This window comes from Schistocerca nitens, unplaced genomic scaffold (genome assembly GCF_023898315.1).
Source record: "Schistocerca nitens isolate TAMUIC-IGC-003100 unplaced genomic scaffold, iqSchNite1.1 HiC_scaffold_203, whole genome shotgun sequence".
Classification (NCBI taxonomy): domain Eukaryota; kingdom Metazoa; phylum Arthropoda; class Insecta; order Orthoptera; family Acrididae; genus Schistocerca; species Schistocerca nitens.
Window position 1 is genome coordinate 26,965 of NW_026045744.1, and position 18,571 is coordinate 45,535.

Genomic DNA, 18,571 nt, shown 5'->3' on the forward strand with positions numbered 1-18,571 from the left:
CTCGCTGCCGCTCGGGTCGTGGTCCATATGACAGCGCAAGCACGACAAACGTCTGCGGGACGAGACGAGACGAGACGACTAAGGGACAAATTCGTGATTACAAATCAAATTTGGAACTCTACACTCCTACACAACAATAGGCGCTGACGTATTTCAGAAATCACCTGCCGATTCGTACTGTTTTGTCGTTTTCAAAGTCTTCTTGGCAAACTTGGTTAGCACATTCTCCCTCAAACTGAGTTAATTACTGCATTTTCGTACCATTACAGTAGTTTAAAAGGCTTAAGGAAGCATCGTTGTCACAACAGAAGGGTAGTTTGAAAATTGGGCTGGCAGGGGTAGCGACATAAAACAAAAAAAAAAAAAAAGGAAGGGAGCCAACAGCACCCGGGTTTCCCAGGCGGTCACCCATCCAAGTACTAACCGGGCCCAATGATACTTAACTTCGGTGATCGGACGAGAACCGGTGTATTTATCATGGTATGGCCGTTGGCACTCGTGTAATGTAGGAGCACGGCAGAATTCGCGTTCGGCTTTTCTCCCAACACACAAAATGTTAGTTTTCGGCCGCATTTGACGAAAGCACTTCCTTCCGCAACAGCCAGTTCCTCGAGGACGGCGCGGGGGGCGCGCCCGGCGTCCCAGCAGAGCGACGGCCGAATTAGCGGGCGCACCGCCGCGTGTGTGAGACGCACTGCTGCTCGTTGCACCTCCTGTCATTCGCTGGGCGCGTGCAGCCTTCGACACTAGCGGAGGACGCATCTTGTCCCTGGTGTCCAGCGGGGGGCCTGTGCGGGGTGTGGCAGTGTCGTGCTGGAGGGCGCCACTGGTAGCGATGTGGGCTTCCTCGCCTCGCCTCGCCTCGCCTCGCCTCGCCTCGCCTCGCCTCGCCTCGCACCAGGTGTCTGCGTACTTTGCAGTGCATTCGCACCATTCGTATCCCGTCCCGACTTGTCCCGACTTTGCTCGACTGCCGCTCGCTGCCGCTCGGGTCGTGGTCCATATGACAGCGCAAGCACGACAAACGTCTGCGGGACGAGACGAGACGAGACGACTAAGGGACAAATTCGTGATTACAAATCAAATTTGGAACTCTACACTCCTACACAACAATAGGCGCTGACGTATTTCAGAAATCACCTGCCGATTCGTACTGTTTTGTCGTTTTCAAAGTCTTCTTGGCAAACTTGGTTAGCACATTCTCCCTCAAACTGAGTTAATTACTGCATTTTCGTACCATTACAGTAGTTTAAAAGGCTTAAGGAAGCATCGTTGTCACAACAGAAGGGTAGTTTGAAAATTGGGCTGGCAGGGGTAGCGACATAAAACAAAAAAAAAAAAAAGGAAGGGAGCCAACAGCACCCGGGTTTCCCAGGCGGTCACCCATCCAAGTACTAACCGGGCCCAATGATACTTAACTTCGGTGATCGGACGAGAACCGGTGTATTTATCATGGTATGGCCGTTGGCACTCGTGTAATGTAGGAGCACGGCAGAATTCGCGTTCGGCTTTTCTCCCAACACACAAAATGTTAGTTTTCGGCCGCATTTGACGAAAGCACTTCCTTCCGCAACAGCCAGTTCCTCGAGGACGGCGCGGGGGGCGCGCCCGGCGTCCCAGCAGAGCGACGGCCGAATTAGCGGGCGCACCGCCGCGTGTGTGAGACGCACTGCTGCTCGTTGCACCTCCTGTCATTCGCTGGGCGCGTGCAGCCTTCGACACTAGCGGAGGACGCATCTTGTCCCTGGTGTCCAGCGGGGGGCCTGTGCGGGGTGTGGCAGTGTCGTGCTGGAGGGCGCCACTGGTAGCGATGTGGGCTTCCTCGCCTCGCCTCGCCTCGCCTCGCCTCGCCTCGCCTCGCCTCGCACCAGGTGTCTGCGTACTTTGCAGTGCATTCGCACCATTCGTATCCCGTCCCGACTTGTCCCGACTTTGCTCGACTGCCGCTCGCTGCCGCTCGGGTCGTGGTCCATATGACAGCGCAAGCACGACAAACGTCTGCGGGACGAGACGAGACGAGACGACTAAGGGACAAATTCGTGATTACAAATCAAATTTGGAACTCTACACTCCTACACAACAATAGGCGCTGACGTATTTCAGAAATCACCTGCCGATTCGTACTGTTTTGTCGTTTTCAAAGTCTTCTTGGCAAACTTGGTTAGCACATTCTCCCTCAAACTGAGTTAATTACTGCATTTTCGTACCATTACAGTAGTTTAAAAGGCTTAAGGAAGCATCGTTGTCACAACAGAAGGGTAGTTTGAAAATTGGGCTGGCAGGGGTAGCGACATAAAACAAAAAAAAAAAAAAGGAAGGGAGCCAACAGCACCCGGGTTTCCCAGGCGGTCACCCATCCAAGTACTAACCGGGCCCAATGATACTTAACTTCGGTGATCGGACGAGAACCGGTGTATTTATCATGGTATGGCCGTTGGCACTCGTGTAATGTAGGAGCACGGCAGAATTCGCGTTCGGCTTTTCTCCCAACACACAAAATGTTAGTTTTCGGCCGCATTTGACGAAAGCACTTCCTTCCGCAACAGCCAGTTCCTCGAGGACGGCGCGGGGGGCGCGCCCGGCGTCCCAGCAGAGCGACGGCCGAATTAGCGGGCGCACCGCCGCGTGTGTGAGACGCACTGCTGCTCGTTGCACCTCCTGTCATTCGCTGGGCGCGTGCAGCCTTCGACACTAGCGGAGGACGCATCTTGTCCCTGGTGTCCAGCGGGGGGCCTGTGCGGGGTGTGGCAGTGTCGTGCTGGAGGGCGCCACTGGTAGCGATGTGGGCTTCCTCGCCTCGCCTCGCCTCGCCTCGCCTCGCCTCGCCTCGCCTCGCCTCGCACCAGGTGTCTGCGTACTTTGCAGTGCATTCGCACCATTCGTATCCCGTCCCGACTTGTCCCGACTTTGCTCGACTGCCGCTCGCTGCCGCTCGGGTCGTGGTCCATATGACAGCGCAAGCACGACAAACGTCTGCGGGACGAGACGAGACGAGACGACTAAGGGACAAATTCGTGATTACAAATCAAATTTGGAACTCTACACTCCTACACAACAATAGGCGCTGACGTATTTCAGAAATCACCTGCCGATTCGTACTGTTTTGTCGTTTTCAAAGTCTTCTTGGCAAACTTGGTTAGCACATTCTCCCTCAAACTGAGTTAATTACTGCATTTTCGTACCATTACAGTAGTTTAAAAGGCTTAAGGAAGCATCGTTGTCACAACAGAAGGGTAGTTTGAAAATTGGGCTGGCAGGGGTAGCGACATAAAACAAAAAAAAAAAAAAGGAAGGGAGCCAACAGCACCCGGGTTTCCCAGGCGGTCACCCATCCAAGTACTAACCGGGCCCAATGATACTTAACTTCGGTGATCGGACGAGAACCGGTGTATTTATCATGGTATGGCCGTTGGCACTCGTGTAATGTAGGAGCACGGCAGAATTCGCGTTCGGCTTTTCTCCCAACACACAAAATGTTAGTTTTCGGCCGCATTTGACGAAAGCACTTCCTTCCGCAACAGCCAGTTCCTCGAGGACGGCGCGGGGGGCGCGCCCGGCGTCCCAGCAGAGCGACGGCCGAATTAGCGGGCGCACCGCCGCGTGTGTGAGACGCACTGCTGCTCGTTGCACCTCCTGTCATTCGCTGGGCGCGTGCAGCCTTCGACACTAGCGGAGGACGCATCTTGTCCCTGGTGTCCAGCGGGGGGCCTGTGCGGGGTGTGGCAGTGTCGTGCTGGAGGGCGCCACTGGTAGCGATGTGGGCTTCCTCGCCTCGCCTCGCCTCGCCTCGCCTCGCCTCGCCTCGCCTCGCACCAGGTGTCTGCGTACTTTGCAGTGCATTCGCACCATTCGTATCCCGTCCCGACTTGTCCCGACTTTGCTCGACTGCCGCTCGCTGCCGCTCGGGTCGTGGTCCATATGACAGCGCAAGCACGACAAACGTCTGCGGGACGAGACGAGACGAGACGACTAAGGGACAAATTCGTGATTACAAATCAAATTTGGAACTCTACACTCCTACACAACAATAGGCGCTGACGTATTTCAGAAATCACCTGCCGATTCGTACTGTTTTGTCGTTTTCAAAGTCTTCTTGGCAAACTTGGTTAGCACATTCTCCCTCAAACTGAGTTAATTACTGCATTTTCGTACCATTACAGTAGTTTAAAAGGCTTAAGGAAGCATCGTTGTCACAACAGAAGGGTAGTTTGAAAATTGGGCTGGCAGGGGTAGCGACATAAAACAAAAAAAAAAAAAAGGAAGGGAGCCAACAGCACCCGGGTTTCCCAGGCGGTCACCCATCCAAGTACTAACCGGGCCCAATGATACTTAACTTCGGTGATCGGACGAGAACCGGTGTATTTATCATGGTATGGCCGTTGGCACTCGTGTAATGTAGGAGCACGGCAGAATTCGCGTTCGGCTTTTCTCCCAACACACAAAATGTTAGTTTTCGGCCGCATTTGACGAAAGCACTTCCTTCCGCAACAGCCAGTTCCTCGAGGACGGCGCGGGGGGCGCGCCCGGCGTCCCAGCAGAGCGACGGCCGAATTAGCGGGCGCACCGCCGCGTGTGTGAGACGCACTGCTGCTCGTTGCACCTCCTGTCATTCGCTGGGCGCGTGCAGCCTTCGACACTAGCGGAGGACGCATCTTGTCCCTGGTGTCCAGCGGGGGGCCTGTGCGGGGTGTGGCAGTGTCGTGCTGGAGGGCGCCACTGGTAGCGATGTGGGCTTCCTCGCCTCGCCTCGCCTCGCCTCGCCTCGCCTCGCCTCGCCTCGCCTCGCACCAGGTGTCTGCGTACTTTGCAGTGCATTCGCACCATTCGTATCCCGTCCCGACTTGTCCCGACTTTGCTCGACTGCCGCTCGCTGCCGCTCGGGTCGTGGTCCATATGACAGCGCAAGCACGACAAACGTCTGCGGGACGAGACGAGACGAGACGACTAAGGGACAAATTCGTGATTACAAATCAAATTTGGAACTCTACACTCCTACACAACAATAGGCGCTGACGTATTTCAGAAATCACCTGCCGATTCGTACTGTTTTGTCGTTTTCAAAGTCTTCTTGGCAAACTTGGTTAGCACATTCTCCCTCAAACTGAGTTAATTACTGCATTTTCGTACCATTACAGTAGTTTAAAAGGCTTAAGGAAGCATCGTTGTCACAACAGAAGGGTAGTTTGAAAATTGGGCTGGCAGGGGTAGCGACATAAAACAAAAAAAAAAAAAAGGAAGGGAGCCAACAGCACCCGGGTTTCCCAGGCGGTCACCCATCCAAGTACTAACCGGGCCCAATGATACTTAACTTCGGTGATCGGACGAGAACCGGTGTATTTATCATGGTATGGCCGTTGGCACTCGTGTAATGTAGGAGCACGGCAGAATTCGCGTTCGGCTTTTCTCCCAACACACAAAATGTTAGTTTTCGGCCGCATTTGACGAAAGCACTTCCTTCCGCAACAGCCAGTTCCTCGAGGACGGCGCGGGGGGCGCGCCCGGCGTCCCAGCAGAGCGACGGCCGAATTAGCGGGCGCACCGCCGCGTGTGTGAGACGCACTGCTGCTCGTTGCACCTCCTGTCATTCGCTGGGCGCGTGCAGCCTTCGACACTAGCGGAGGACGCATCTTGTCCCTGGTGTCCAGCGGGGGGCCTGTGCGGGGTGTGGCAGTGTCGTGCTGGAGGGCGCCACTGGTAGCGATGTGGGCTTCCTCGCCTCGCCTCGCCTCGCCTCGCCTCGCCTCGCCTCGCCTCGCACCAGGTGTCTGCGTACTTTGCAGTGCATTCGCACCATTCGTATCCCGTCCCGACTTGTCCCGACTTTGCTCGACTGCCGCTCGCTGCCGCTCGGGTCGTGGTCCATATGACAGCGCAAGCACGACAAACGTCTGCGGGACGAGACGAGACGAGACGACTAAGGGACAAATTCGTGATTACAAATCAAATTTGGAACTCTACACTCCTACACAACAATAGGCGCTGACGTATTTCAGAAATCACCTGCCGATTCGTACTGTTTTGTCGTTTTCAAAGTCTTCTTGGCAAACTTGGTTAGCACATTCTCCCTCAAACTGAGTTAATTACTGCATTTTCGTACCATTACAGTAGTTTAAAAGGCTTAAGGAAGCATCGTTGTCACAACAGAAGGGTAGTTTGAAAATTGGGCTGGCAGGGGTAGCGACATAAAACAAAAAAAAAAAAAAGGAAGGGAGCCAACAGCACCCGGGTTTCCCAGGCGGTCACCCATCCAAGTACTAACCGGGCCCAATGATACTTAACTTCGGTGATCGGACGAGAACCGGTGTATTTATCATGGTATGGCCGTTGGCACTCGTGTAATGTAGGAGCACGGCAGAATTCGCGTTCGGCTTTTCTCCCAACACACAAAATGTTAGTTTTCGGCCGCATTTGACGAAAGCACTTCCTTCCGCAACAGCCAGTTCCTCGAGGACGGCGCGGGGGGCGCGCCCGGCGTCCCAGCAGAGCGACGGCCGAATTAGCGGGCGCACCGCCGCGTGTGTGAGACGCACTGCTGCTCGTTGCACCTCCTGTCATTCGCTGGGCGCGTGCAGCCTTCGACACTAGCGGAGGACGCATCTTGTCCCTGGTGTCCAGCGGGGGGCCTGTGCGGGGTGTGGCAGTGTCGTGCTGGAGGGCGCCACTGGTAGCGATGTGGGCTTCCTCGCCTCGCCTCGCCTCGCCTCGCCTCGCCTCGCCTCGCCTCGCACCAGGTGTCTGCGTACTTTGCAGTGCATTCGCACCATTCGTATCCCGTCCCGACTTGTCCCGACTTTGCTCGACTGCCGCTCGCTGCCGCTCGGGTCGTGGTCCATATGACAGCGCAAGCACGACAAACGTCTGCGGGACGAGACGAGACGAGACGACTAAGGGACAAATTCGTGATTACAAATCAAATTTGGAACTCTACACTCCTACACAACAATAGGCGCTGACGTATTTCAGAAATCACCTGCCGATTCGTACTGTTTTGTCGTTTTCAAAGTCTTCTTGGCAAACTTGGTTAGCACATTCTCCCTCAAACTGAGTTAATTACTGCATTTTCGTACCATTACAGTAGTTTAAAAGGCTTAAGGAAGCATCGTTGTCACAACAGAAGGGTAGTTTGAAAATTGGGCTGGCAGGGGTAGCGACATAAAACAAAAAAAAAAAAAAGGAAGGGAGCCAACAGCACCCGGGTTTCCCAGGCGGTCACCCATCCAAGTACTAACCGGGCCCAATGATACTTAACTTCGGTGATCGGACGAGAACCGGTGTATTTATCATGGTATGGCCGTTGGCACTCGTGTAATGTAGGAGCACGGCAGAATTCGCGTTCGGCTTTTCTCCCAACACACAAAATGTTAGTTTTCGGCCGCATTTGACGAAAGCACTTCCTTCCGCAACAGCCAGTTCCTCGAGGACGGCGCGGGGGGCGCGCCCGGCGTCCCAGCAGAGCGACGGCCGAATTAGCGGGCGCACCGCCGCGTGTGTGAGACGCACTGCTGCTCGTTGCACCTCCTGTCATTCGCTGGGCGCGTGCAGCCTTCGACACTAGCGGAGGACGCATCTTGTCCCTGGTGTCCAGCGGGGGGCCTGTGCGGGGTGTGGCAGTGTCGTGCTGGAGGGCGCCACTGGTAGCGATGTGGGCTTCCTCGCCTCGCCTCGCCTCGCCTCGCCTCGCCTCGCCTCGCCTCGCACCAGGTGTCTGCGTACTTTGCAGTGCATTCGCACCATTCGTATCCCGTCCCGACTTGTCCCGACTTTGCTCGACTGCCGCTCGCTGCCGCTCGGGTCGTGGTCCATATGACAGCGCAAGCACGACAAACGTCTGCGGGACGAGACGAGACGAGACGACTAAGGGACAAATTCGTGATTACAAATCAAATTTGGAACTCTACACTCCTACACAACAATAGGCGCTGACGTATTTCAGAAATCACCTGCCGATTCGTACTGTTTTGTCGTTTTCAAAGTCTTCTTGGCAAACTTGGTTAGCACATTCTCCCTCAAACTGAGTTAATTACTGCATTTTCGTACCATTACAGTAGTTTAAAAGGCTTAAGGAAGCATCGTTGTCACAACAGAAGGGTAGTTTGAAAATTGGGCTGGCAGGGGTAGCGACATAAAACAAAAAAAAAAAAAAGGAAGGGAGCCAACAGCACCCGGGTTTCCCAGGCGGTCACCCATCCAAGTACTAACCGGGCCCAATGATACTTAACTTCGGTGATCGGACGAGAACCGGTGTATTTATCATGGTATGGCCGTTGGCACTCGTGTAATGTAGGAGCACGGCAGAATTCGCGTTCGGCTTTTCTCCCAACACACAAAATGTTAGTTTTCGGCCGCATTTGACGAAAGCACTTCCTTCCGCAACAGCCAGTTCCTCGAGGACGGCGCGGGGGGCGCGCCCGGCGTCCCAGCAGAGCGACGGCCGAATTAGCGGGCGCACCGCCGCGTGTGTGAGACGCACTGCTGCTCGTTGCACCTCCTGTCATTCGCTGGGCGCGTGCAGCCTTCGACACTAGCGGAGGACGCATCTTGTCCCTGGTGTCCAGCGGGGGGCCTGTGCGGGGTGTGGCAGTGTCGTGCTGGAGGGCGCCACTGGTAGCGATGTGGGCTTCCTCGCCTCGCCTCGCCTCGCCTCGCCTCGCCTCGCCTCGCCTCGCACCAGGTGTCTGCGTACTTTGCAGTGCATTCGCACCATTCGTATCCCGTCCCGACTTGTCCCGACTTTGCTCGACTGCCGCTCGCTGCCGCTCGGGTCGTGGTCCATATGACAGCGCAAGCACGACAAACGTCTGCGGGACGAGACGAGACGAGACGACTAAGGGACAAATTCGTGATTACAAATCAAATTTGGAACTCTACACTCCTACACAACAATAGGCGCTGACGTATTTCAGAAATCACCTGCCGATTCGTACTGTTTTGTCGTTTTCAAAGTCTTCTTGGCAAACTTGGTTAGCACATTCTCCCTCAAACTGAGTTAATTACTGCATTTTCGTACCATTACAGTAGTTTAAAAGGCTTAAGGAAGCATCGTTGTCACAACAGAAGGGTAGTTTGAAAATTGGGCTGGCAGGGGTAGCGACATAAAACAAAAAAAAAAAAAAGGAAGGGAGCCAACAGCACCCGGGTTTCCCAGGCGGTCACCCATCCAAGTACTAACCGGGCCCAATGATACTTAACTTCGGTGATCGGACGAGAACCGGTGTATTTATCATGGTATGGCCGTTGGCACTCGTGTAATGTAGGAGCACGGCAGAATTCGCGTTCGGCTTTTCTCCCAACACACAAAATGTTAGTTTTCGGCCGCATTTGACGAAAGCACTTCCTTCCGCAACAGCCAGTTCCTCGAGGACGGCGCGGGGGGCGCGCCCGGCGTCCCAGCAGAGCGACGGCCGAATTAGCGGGCGCACCGCCGCGTGTGTGAGACGCACTGCTGCTCGTTGCACCTCCTGTCATTCGCTGGGCGCGTGCAGCCTTCGACACTAGCGGAGGACGCATCTTGTCCCTGGTGTCCAGCGGGGGGCCTGTGCGGGGTGTGGCAGTGTCGTGCTGGAGGGCGCCACTGGTAGCGATGTGGGCTTCCTCGCCTCGCCTCGCCTCGCCTCGCCTCGCCTCGCCTCGCCTCGCACCAGGTGTCTGCGTACTTTGCAGTGCATTCGCACCATTCGTATCCCGTCCCGACTTGTCCCGACTTTGCTCGACTGCCGCTCGCTGCCGCTCGGGTCGTGGTCCATATGACAGCGCAAGCACGACAAACGTCTGCGGGACGAGACGAGACGAGACGACTAAGGGACAAATTCGTGATTACAAATCAAATTTGGAACTCTACACTCCTACACAACAATAGGCGCTGACGTATTTCAGAAATCACCTGCCGATTCGTACTGTTTTGTCGTTTTCAAAGTCTTCTTGGCAAACTTGGTTAGCACATTCTCCCTCAAACTGAGTTAATTACTGCATTTTCGTACCATTACAGTAGTTTAAAAGGCTTAAGGAAGCATCGTTGTCACAACAGAAGGGTAGTTTGAAAATTGGGCTGGCAGGGGTAGCGACATAAAACAAAAAAAAAAAAAAGGAAGGGAGCCAACAGCACCCGGGTTTCCCAGGCGGTCACCCATCCAAGTACTAACCGGGCCCAATGATACTTAACTTCGGTGATCGGACGAGAACCGGTGTATTTATCATGGTATGGCCGTTGGCACTCGTGTAATGTAGGAGCACGGCAGAATTCGCGTTCGGCTTTTCTCCCAACACACAAAATGTTAGTTTTCGGCCGCATTTGACGAAAGCACTTCCTTCCGCAACAGCCAGTTCCTCGAGGACGGCGCGGGGGGCGCGCCCGGCGTCCCAGCAGAGCGACGGCCGAATTAGCGGGCGCACCGCCGCGTGTGTGAGACGCACTGCTGCTCGTGTCATTCGCTGGGCGCGTGCAGCCTTCGACACTAGCGGAGGACGCATCTTGTCCCTGGTGTCCAGCGGGGGGCCTGTGCGGGGTGTGGCAGTGTCGTGCTGGAGGGCGCCACTGGTAGCGATGTGGGCTTCCTCGCCTCGCCTCGCCTCGCCTCGCCTCGCCTCGCCTCGCCTCGCCTCGCACCAGGTGTCTGCGTACTTTGCAGTGCATTCGCACCATTCGTATCCCGTCCCGACTTGTCCCGACTTTGCTCGACTGCCGCTCGCTGCCGCTCGGGTCGTGGTCCATATGACAGCGCAAGCACGACAAACGTCTGCGGGACGAGACGAGACGAGACGACTAAGGGACAAATTCGTGATTACAAATCAAATTTGGAACTCTACACTCCTACACAACAATAGGCGCTGACGTATTTCAGAAATCACCTGCCGATTCGTACTGTTTTGTCGTTTTCAAAGTCTTCTTGGCAAACTTGGTTAGCACATTCTCCCTCAAACTGAGTTAATTACTGCATTTTCGTACCATTACAGTAGTTTAAAAGGCTTAAGGAAGCATCGTTGTCACAACAGAAGGGTAGTTTGAAAATTGGGCTGGCAGGGGTAGCGACATAAAACAAAAAAAAAAAAAAGGAAGGGAGCCAACAGCACCCGGGTTTCCCAGGCGGTCACCCATCCAAGTACTAACCGGGCCCAATGATACTTAACTTCGGTGATCGGACGAGAACCGGTGTATTTATCATGGTATGGCCGTTGGCACTCGTGTAATGTAGGAGCACGGCAGAATTCGCGTTCGGCTTTTCTCCCAACACACAAAATGTTAGTTTTCGGCCGCATTTGACGAAAGCACTTCCTTCCGCAACAGCCAGTTCCTCGAGGACGGCGCGGGGGGCGCGCCCGGCGTCCCAGCAGAGCGACGGCCGAATTAGCGGGCGCACCGCCGCGTGTGTGAGACGCACTGCTGCTCGTTGCACCTCCTGTCATTCGCTGGGCGCGTGCAGCCTTCGACACTAGCGGAGGACGCATCTTGTCCCTGGTGTCCAGCGGGGGGCCTGTGCGGGGTGTGGCAGTGTCGTGCTGGAGGGCGCCACTGGTAGCGATGTGGGCTTCCTCGCCTCGCCTCGCCTCGCCTCGCCTCGCCTCGCCTCGCCTCGCCTCGCACCAGGTGTCTGCGTACTTTGCAGTGCATTCGCACCATTCGTATCCCGTCCCGACTTGTCCCGACTTTGCTCGACTGCCGCTCGCTGCCGCTCGGGTCGTGGTCCATATGACAGCGCAAGCACGACAAACGTCTGCGGGACGAGACGAGACGAGACGACTAAGGGACAAATTCGTGATTACAAATCAAATTTGGAACTCTACACTCCTACACAACAATAGGCGCTGACGTATTTCAGAAATCACCTGCCGATTCGTACTGTTTTGTCGTTTTCAAAGTCTTCTTGGCAAACTTGGTTAGCACATTCTCCCTCAAACTGAGTTAATTACTGCATTTTCGTACCATTACAGTAGTTTAAAAGGCTTAAGGAAGCATCGTTGTCACAACAGAAGGGTAGTTTGAAAATTGGGCTGGCAGGGGTAGCGACATAAAACAAAAAAAAAAAAAAGGAAGGGAGCCAACAGCACCCGGGTTTCCCAGGCGGTCACCCATCCAAGTACTAACCGGGCCCAATGATACTTAACTTCGGTGATCGGACGAGAACCGGTGTATTTATCATGGTATGGCCGTTGGCACTCGTGTAATGTAGGAGCACGGCAGAATTCGCGTTCGGCTTTTCTCCCAACACACAAAATGTTAGTTTTCGGCCGCATTTGACGAAAGCACTTCCTTCCGCAACAGCCAGTTCCTCGAGGACGGCGCGGGGGGCGCGCCCGGCGTCCCAGCAGAGCGACGGCCGAATTAGCGGGCGCACCGCCGCGTGTGTGAGACGCACTGCTGCTCGTTGCACCTCCTGTCATTCGCTGGGCGCGTGCAGCCTTCGACACTAGCGGAGGACGCATCTTGTCCCTGGTGTCCAGCGGGGGGCCTGTGCGGGGTGTGGCAGTGTCGTGCTGGAGGGCGCCACTGGTAGCGATGTGGGCTTCCTCGCCTCGCCTCGCCTCGCCTCGCCTCGCCTCGCCTCGCCTCGCCTCGCACCAGGTGTCTGCGTACTTTGCAGTGCATTCGCACCATTCGTATCCCGTCCCGACTTGTCCCGACTTTGCTCGACTGCCGCTCGCTGCCGCTCGGGTCGTGGTCCATATGACAGCGCAAGCACGACAAACGTCTGCGGGACGAGACGAGACGAGACGACTAAGGGACAAATTCGTGATTACAAATCAAATTTGGAACTCTACACTCCTACACAACAATAGGCGCTGACGTATTTCAGAAATCACCTGCCGATTCGTACTGTTTTGTCGTTTTCAAAGTCTTCTTGGCAAACTTGGTTAGCACATTCTCCCTCAAACTGAGTTAATTACTGCATTTTCGTACCATTACAGTAGTTTAAAAGGCTTAAGGAAGCATCGTTGTCACAACAGAAGGGTAGTTTGAAAATTGGGCTGGCAGGGGTAGCGACATAAAACAAAAAAAAAAAAAAGGAAGGGAGCCAACAGCACCCGGGTTTCCCAGGCGGTCACCCATCCAAGTACTAACCGGGCCCAATGATACTTAACTTCGGTGATCGGACGAGAACCGGTGTATTTATCATGGTATGGCCGTTGGCACTCGTGTAATGTAGGAGCACGGCAGAATTCGCGTTCGGCTTTTCTCCCAACACACAAAATGTTAGTTTTCGGCCGCATTTGACGAAAGCACTTCCTTCCGCAACAGCCAGTTCCTCGAGGACGGCGCGGGGGGCGCGCCCGGCGTCCCAGCAGAGCGACGGCCGAATTAGCGGGCGCACCGCCGCGTGTGTGAGACGCACTGCTGCTCGTTGCACCTCCTGTCATTCGCTGGGCGCGTGCAGCCTTCGACACTAGCGGAGGACGCATCTTGTCCCTGGTGTCCAGCGGGGGGCCTGTGCGGGGTGTGGCAGTGTCGTGCTGGAGGGCGCCACTGGTAGCGATGTGGGCTTCCTCGCCTCGCCTCGCCTCGCCTCGCCTCGCCTCGCCTCGCCTCGCCTCGCACCAGGTGTCTGCGTACTTTGCAGTGCATTCGCACCATTCGTATCCCGTCCCGACTTGTCCCGACTTTGCTCGACTGCCGCTCGCTGCCGCTCGGGTCGTGGTCCATATGACAGCGCAAGCACGACAAACGTCTGCGGGACGAGACGAGACGAGACGACTAAGGGACAAATTCGTGATTACAAATCAAATTTGGAACTCTACACTCCTACACAACAATAGGCGCTGACGTATTTCAGAAATCACCTGCCGATTCGTACTGTTTTGTCGTTTTCAAAGTCTTCTTGGCAAACTTGGTTAGCACATTCTCCCTCAAACTGAGTTAATTACTGCATTTTCGTACCATTACAGTAGTTTAAAAGGCTTAAGGAAGCATCGTTGTCACAACAGAAGGGTAGTTTGAAAATTGGGCTGGCAGGGGTAGCGACATAAAACAAAAAAAAAAAAAAGGAAGGGAGCCAACAGCACCCGGGTTTCCCAGGCGGTCACCCATCCAAGTACTAACCGGGCCCAATGATACTTAACTTCGGTGATCGGACGAGAACCGGTGTATTTATCATGGTATGGCCGTTGGCACTCGTGTAATGTAGGAGCACGGCAGAATTCGCGTTCGGCTTTTCTCCCAACACACAAAATGTTAGTTTTCGGCCGCATTTGACGAAAGCACTTCCTTCCGCAACAGCCAGTTCCTCGAGGACGGCGCGGGGGGCGCGCCCGGCGTCCCAGCAGAGCGACGGCCGAATTAGCGGGCGCACCGCCGCGTGTGTGAGACGCACTGCTGCTCGTTGCACCTCCTGTCATTCGCTGGGCGCGTGCAGCCTTCGACACTAGCGGAGGACGCATCTTGTCCCTGGTGTCCAGCGGGGGGCCTGTGCGGGGTGTGGCAGTGTCGTGCTGGAGGGCGCCACTGGTAGCGATGTGGGCTTCCTCGCCTCGCCTCGCCTCGCCTCGCCTCGCCTCGCCTCGCCTCGCCTCGCACCAGGTGTCTGCGTACTTTGCAGTGCATTCGCACCATTCGTATCCCGTCCCGACTTGTCCCGACTTTGCTCGACTGCCGCTCGCTGCCGCTCGGGTCGTGGTCCATATGACAGCGCAAGCACGACAAACGTCTGCGGGACGAGACGAGACGAGACGACTAAGGGACAAATTCGTGATTACAAATCAAATTTGGAACTCTACACTCCTACACAACAATAGGCGCTGACGTATTTCAGAAATCACCTGCCGATTCGTACTGTTTTGTCGTTTTCAAAGTCTTCTTGGCAAACTTGGTTAGCACATTCTCCCTCAAACTGAGTTAATTACTGCATTTTCGTACCATTACAGTAGTTTAAAAGGCTTAAGGAAGCATCGTTGTCACAACAGAAGGGTAGTTTGAAAATTGGGCTGGCAGGGGTAGCGACATAAAACAAAAAAAAAAAAAAGGAAGGGAGCCAACAGCACCCGGGTTTCCCAGGCGGTCACCCATCCAAGTACTAACCGGGCCCAATGATACTTAACTTCGGTGATCGGACGAGAACCGGTGTATTTATCATGGTATGGCCGTTGGCACTCGTGTAATGTAGGAGCACGGCAGAATTCGCGTTCGGCTTTTCTCCCAACACACAAAATGTTAGTTTTCGGCCGCATTTGACGAAAGCACTTCCTTCCGCAACAGCCAGTTCCTCGAGGACGGCGCGGGGGGCGCGCCCGGCGTCCCAGCAGAGCGACGGCCGAATTAGCGGGCGCACCGCCGCGTGTGTGAGACGCACTGCTGCTCGTTGCACCTCCTGTCATTCGCTGGGCGCGTGCAGCCTTCGACACTAGCGGAGGACGCATCTTGTCCCTGGTGTCCAGCGGGGGGCCTGTGCGGGGTGTGGCAGTGTCGTGCTGGAGGGCGCCACTGGTAGCGATGTGGGCTTCCTCGCCTCGCCTCGCCTCGCCTCGCCTCGCCTCGCCTCGCCTCGCACCAGGTGTCTGCGTACTTTGCAGTGCATTCGCACCATTCGTATCCCGTCCCGACTTGTCCCGACTTTGCTCGACTGCCGCTCGCTGCCGCTCGGGTCGTGGTCCATATGACAGCGCAAGCACGACAAACGTCTGCGGGACGAGACGAGACGAGACGACTAAGGGACAAATTCGTGATTACAAATCAAATTTGGAACTCTACACTCCTACACAACAATAGGCGCTGACGTATTTCAGAAATCACCTGCCGATTCGTACTGTTTTGTCGTTTTCAAAGTCTTCTTGGCAAACTTGGTTAGCACATTCTCCCTCAAACTGAGTTAATTACTGCATTTTCGTACCATTACAGTAGTTTAAAAGGCTTAAGGAAGCATCGTTGTCACAACAGAAGGGTAGTTTGAAAATTGGGCTGGCAGGGGTAGCGACATAAAACAAAAAAAAAAAAAAGGAAGGGAGCCAACAGCACCCGGGTTTCCCAGGCGGTCACCCATCCAAGTACTAACCGGGCCCAATGATACTTAACTTCGGTGATCGGACGAGAACCGGTGTATTTATCATGGTATGGCCGTTGGCACTCGTGTAATGTAGGAGCACGGCAGAATTCGCGTTCGGCTTTTCTCCCAACACACAAAATGTTAGTTTTCGGCCGCATTTGACGAAAGCACTTCCTTCCGCAACAGCCAGTTCCTCGAGGACGGCGCGGGGGGCGCGCCCGGCGTCCCAGCAGAGCGACGGCCGAATTAGCGGGCGCACCGCCGCGTGTGTGAGACGCACTGCTGCTCGTTGCACCTCCTGTCATTCGCTGGGCGCGTGCAGCCTTCGACACTAGCGGAGGACGCATCTTGTCCCTGGTGTCCAGCGGGGGGCCTGTGCGGGGTGTGGCAGTGTCGTGCTGGAGGGCGCCACTGGTAGCGATGTGGGCTTCCTCGCCTCGCCTCGCCTCGCCTCGCCTCGCCTCGCCTCGCCTCGCCTCGCACCAGGTGTCTGCGTACTTTGCAGTGCATTCGCACCATTCGTATCCCGTCCCGACTTGTCCCGACTTTGCTCGACTGCCGCTCGCTGCCGCTCGGGTCGTGGTCCATATGACAGCGCAAGCACGACAAACGTCTGCGGGACGAGACGAGACGAGACGACTAAGGGACAAATTCGTGATTACAAATCAAATTTGGAACTCTACACTCCTACACAACAATAGGCGCTGACGTATTTCAGAAATCACCTGCCGATTCGTACTGTTTTGTCGTTTTCAAAGTCTTCTTGGCAAACTTGGTTAGCACATTCTCCCTCAAACTGAGTTAATTACTGCATTTTCGTACCATTACAGTAGTTTAAAAGGCTTAAGGAAGCATCGTTGTCACAACAGAAGGGTAGTTTGAAAATTGGGCTGGCAGGGGTAGCGACATAAAACAAAAAAAAAAAAAAGGAAGGGAGCCAACAGCACCCGGGTTTCCCAGGCGGTCACCCATCCAAGTACTAACCGGGCCCAATGATACTTAACTTCGGTGATCGGACGAGAACCGGTGTATTTATCATGGTATGGCCGTTGGCACTCGTGTAATGTAGGAGCACGGCAGAATTCGCGTTCGGCTTTTCTCCCAACACACAAAATGTTAGTTTTCGGCCGCATTTGACGAAAGCACTTCCTTCCGCAACAGCCAGTTCCTCGAGGACGGCGCGGGGGGCGCGCCCGGCGTCCCAGCAGAGCGACGGCCGAATTAGCGGGCGCACCGCCGCGTGTGTGAGACGCACTGCTGCTCGTTGCACCTCCTGTCATTCGCTGGGCGCGTGCAGCCTTCGACACTAGCGGAGGACGCATCTTGTCCCTGGTGTCCAGCGGGGGGCCTGTGCGGGGTGTGGCAGTGTCGTGCTGGAGGGCGCCACTGGTAGCGATGTGGGCTTCCTCGCCTCGCCTCGCCTCGCCTCGCCTCGCCTCGCCTCGCCTCGCACCAGGTGTCTGCGTACTTTGCAGTGCATTCGCACCATTCGTATCCCGTCCCGACTTGTCCCGACTTTGCTCGACTGCCGCTCGCTGCCGCTCGGGTCGTGGTCCATATGACAGCGCAAGCACGACAAACGTCTGCGGGACGAGACGAGACGAGACGACTAAGGGACAAATTCGTGATTACAAATCAAATTTGGAACTCTACACTCCTACACAACAATAGGCGCTGACGTATTTCAGAAATCACCTGCCGATTCGTACTGTTTTGTCGTTTTCAAAGTCTTCTTGGCAAACTTGGTTAGCACATTCTCCCTCAAACTGAGTTAATTACTGCATTTTCGTACCATTACAGTAGTTTAAAAGGCTTAAGGAAGCATCGTTGTCACAACAGAAGGGTAGTTTGAAAATTGGGCTGGCAGGGGTAGCGACATAAAACAAAAAAAAAAAAAAGGAAGGGAGCCAACAGCACCCGGGTTTCCCAGGCGGTCACCCATCCAAGTACTAACCGGGCCCAATGATACTTAACTTCGGTGATCGGACGAGAACCGGTGTATTTATCATGGTATGGCCGTTGGCACTCGTGTAATGTAGGAGCACGGCAGAATTCGCGTTCGGCTTTTCTCCCAACACACAAAATGTTAGTTTTCGGCCGCATTTGACGAAAGCACTTCCTTCCGCAACAGCCAGTTCCTCGAGGACGGCGCGGGGGGCGCGCCCGGCGTCCCAGCAGAGCGACGGCCGAATTAGCGGGCGCACCGCCGCGTGTGTGAGACGCACTGCTGCTCGTTGCACCTCCTGTCATTCGCTGGGCGCGTGCAGCCTTCGACACTAGCGGAGGACGCATCTTGTCCCTGGTGTCCAGCGGGGGGCCTGTGCGGGGTGTGGCAGTGTCGTGCTGGAGGGCGCCACTGGTAGCGATGTGGGCTTCCTCGCCTCGCCTCGCCTCGCCTCGCCTCGCCTCGCCTCGCCTCGCCTCGCACCAGGTGTCTGCGTACTTTGCAGTGCATTCGCACCATTCGTATCCCGTCCCGACTTGTCCCGACTTTGCTCGACTGCCGCTCGCTGCCGCTCGGGTCGTGGTCCATATGACAGCGCAAGCACGACAAACGTCTGCGGGACGAGACGAGACGAGACGACTAAGGGACAAATTCGTGATTA

At 55.2% G+C, this 18,571-nt stretch overlaps 19 non-coding genes across 19 annotated transcripts; all 19 read right to left on the minus strand.

The window, feature by feature from the left end:
• Positions 1 to 375: 375 nt before the first annotated feature.
• On the minus strand, positions 376 to 494 carry LOC126220711 (5S ribosomal RNA). The gene has a single exon (XR_007543074.1). It is a non-coding gene; the product is annotated as a 5S ribosomal RNA (ribosomal RNA).
• An 856-nt stretch (positions 495 to 1,350) lies between these two features.
• LOC126220712 (5S ribosomal RNA) lies at positions 1,351 to 1,469 on the minus strand. Its single transcript, XR_007543075.1, has one exon. It is a non-coding gene; the product is annotated as a 5S ribosomal RNA (ribosomal RNA).
• Positions 1,470 to 2,320: 851 nt separating this feature from the next.
• On the minus strand, positions 2,321 to 2,439 carry LOC126220713 (5S ribosomal RNA). The gene has a single exon (XR_007543076.1). It is a non-coding gene; the product is annotated as a 5S ribosomal RNA (ribosomal RNA).
• An 856-nt stretch (positions 2,440 to 3,295) lies between these two features.
• Positions 3,296 to 3,414, minus strand: LOC126220714 (5S ribosomal RNA). The gene has a single exon (XR_007543077.1). It is a non-coding gene; the product is annotated as a 5S ribosomal RNA (ribosomal RNA).
• An 851-nt stretch (positions 3,415 to 4,265) lies between these two features.
• Positions 4,266 to 4,384, minus strand: LOC126220716 (5S ribosomal RNA). The gene has a single exon (XR_007543079.1). It is a non-coding gene; the product is annotated as a 5S ribosomal RNA (ribosomal RNA).
• An 856-nt stretch (positions 4,385 to 5,240) lies between these two features.
• Positions 5,241 to 5,359, minus strand: LOC126220717 (5S ribosomal RNA). The gene has a single exon (XR_007543080.1). It is a non-coding gene; the product is annotated as a 5S ribosomal RNA (ribosomal RNA).
• An 851-nt stretch (positions 5,360 to 6,210) lies between these two features.
• Positions 6,211 to 6,329, minus strand: LOC126220718 (5S ribosomal RNA). The gene has a single exon (XR_007543081.1). It is a non-coding gene; the product is annotated as a 5S ribosomal RNA (ribosomal RNA).
• Positions 6,330 to 7,180: 851 nt separating this feature from the next.
• Positions 7,181 to 7,299, minus strand: LOC126220719 (5S ribosomal RNA). Its single transcript, XR_007543082.1, has one exon. It is a non-coding gene; the product is annotated as a 5S ribosomal RNA (ribosomal RNA).
• Positions 7,300 to 8,150: 851 nt separating this feature from the next.
• On the minus strand, positions 8,151 to 8,269 carry LOC126220721 (5S ribosomal RNA). Its single transcript, XR_007543083.1, has one exon. It is a non-coding gene; the product is annotated as a 5S ribosomal RNA (ribosomal RNA).
• Positions 8,270 to 9,120: 851 nt separating this feature from the next.
• LOC126220722 (5S ribosomal RNA) lies at positions 9,121 to 9,239 on the minus strand. The gene has a single exon (XR_007543084.1). It is a non-coding gene; the product is annotated as a 5S ribosomal RNA (ribosomal RNA).
• An 851-nt stretch (positions 9,240 to 10,090) lies between these two features.
• LOC126220723 (5S ribosomal RNA) lies at positions 10,091 to 10,209 on the minus strand. Its single transcript, XR_007543085.1, has one exon. It is a non-coding gene; the product is annotated as a 5S ribosomal RNA (ribosomal RNA).
• An 846-nt stretch (positions 10,210 to 11,055) lies between these two features.
• Positions 11,056 to 11,174, minus strand: LOC126220724 (5S ribosomal RNA). Its single transcript, XR_007543086.1, has one exon. It is a non-coding gene; the product is annotated as a 5S ribosomal RNA (ribosomal RNA).
• An 856-nt stretch (positions 11,175 to 12,030) lies between these two features.
• LOC126220725 (5S ribosomal RNA) lies at positions 12,031 to 12,149 on the minus strand. The gene has a single exon (XR_007543087.1). It is a non-coding gene; the product is annotated as a 5S ribosomal RNA (ribosomal RNA).
• Positions 12,150 to 13,005: 856 nt separating this feature from the next.
• LOC126220726 (5S ribosomal RNA) lies at positions 13,006 to 13,124 on the minus strand. Its single transcript, XR_007543088.1, has one exon. It is a non-coding gene; the product is annotated as a 5S ribosomal RNA (ribosomal RNA).
• An 856-nt stretch (positions 13,125 to 13,980) lies between these two features.
• LOC126220728 (5S ribosomal RNA) lies at positions 13,981 to 14,099 on the minus strand. The gene has a single exon (XR_007543090.1). It is a non-coding gene; the product is annotated as a 5S ribosomal RNA (ribosomal RNA).
• An 856-nt stretch (positions 14,100 to 14,955) lies between these two features.
• Positions 14,956 to 15,074, minus strand: LOC126220729 (5S ribosomal RNA). Its single transcript, XR_007543091.1, has one exon. It is a non-coding gene; the product is annotated as a 5S ribosomal RNA (ribosomal RNA).
• Positions 15,075 to 15,925: 851 nt separating this feature from the next.
• LOC126220730 (5S ribosomal RNA) lies at positions 15,926 to 16,044 on the minus strand. Its single transcript, XR_007543092.1, has one exon. It is a non-coding gene; the product is annotated as a 5S ribosomal RNA (ribosomal RNA).
• An 856-nt stretch (positions 16,045 to 16,900) lies between these two features.
• On the minus strand, positions 16,901 to 17,019 carry LOC126220732 (5S ribosomal RNA). The gene has a single exon (XR_007543093.1). It is a non-coding gene; the product is annotated as a 5S ribosomal RNA (ribosomal RNA).
• An 851-nt stretch (positions 17,020 to 17,870) lies between these two features.
• LOC126220733 (5S ribosomal RNA) lies at positions 17,871 to 17,989 on the minus strand. Its single transcript, XR_007543094.1, has one exon. It is a non-coding gene; the product is annotated as a 5S ribosomal RNA (ribosomal RNA).
• Positions 17,990 to 18,571: the final 582 nt, after the last annotated feature.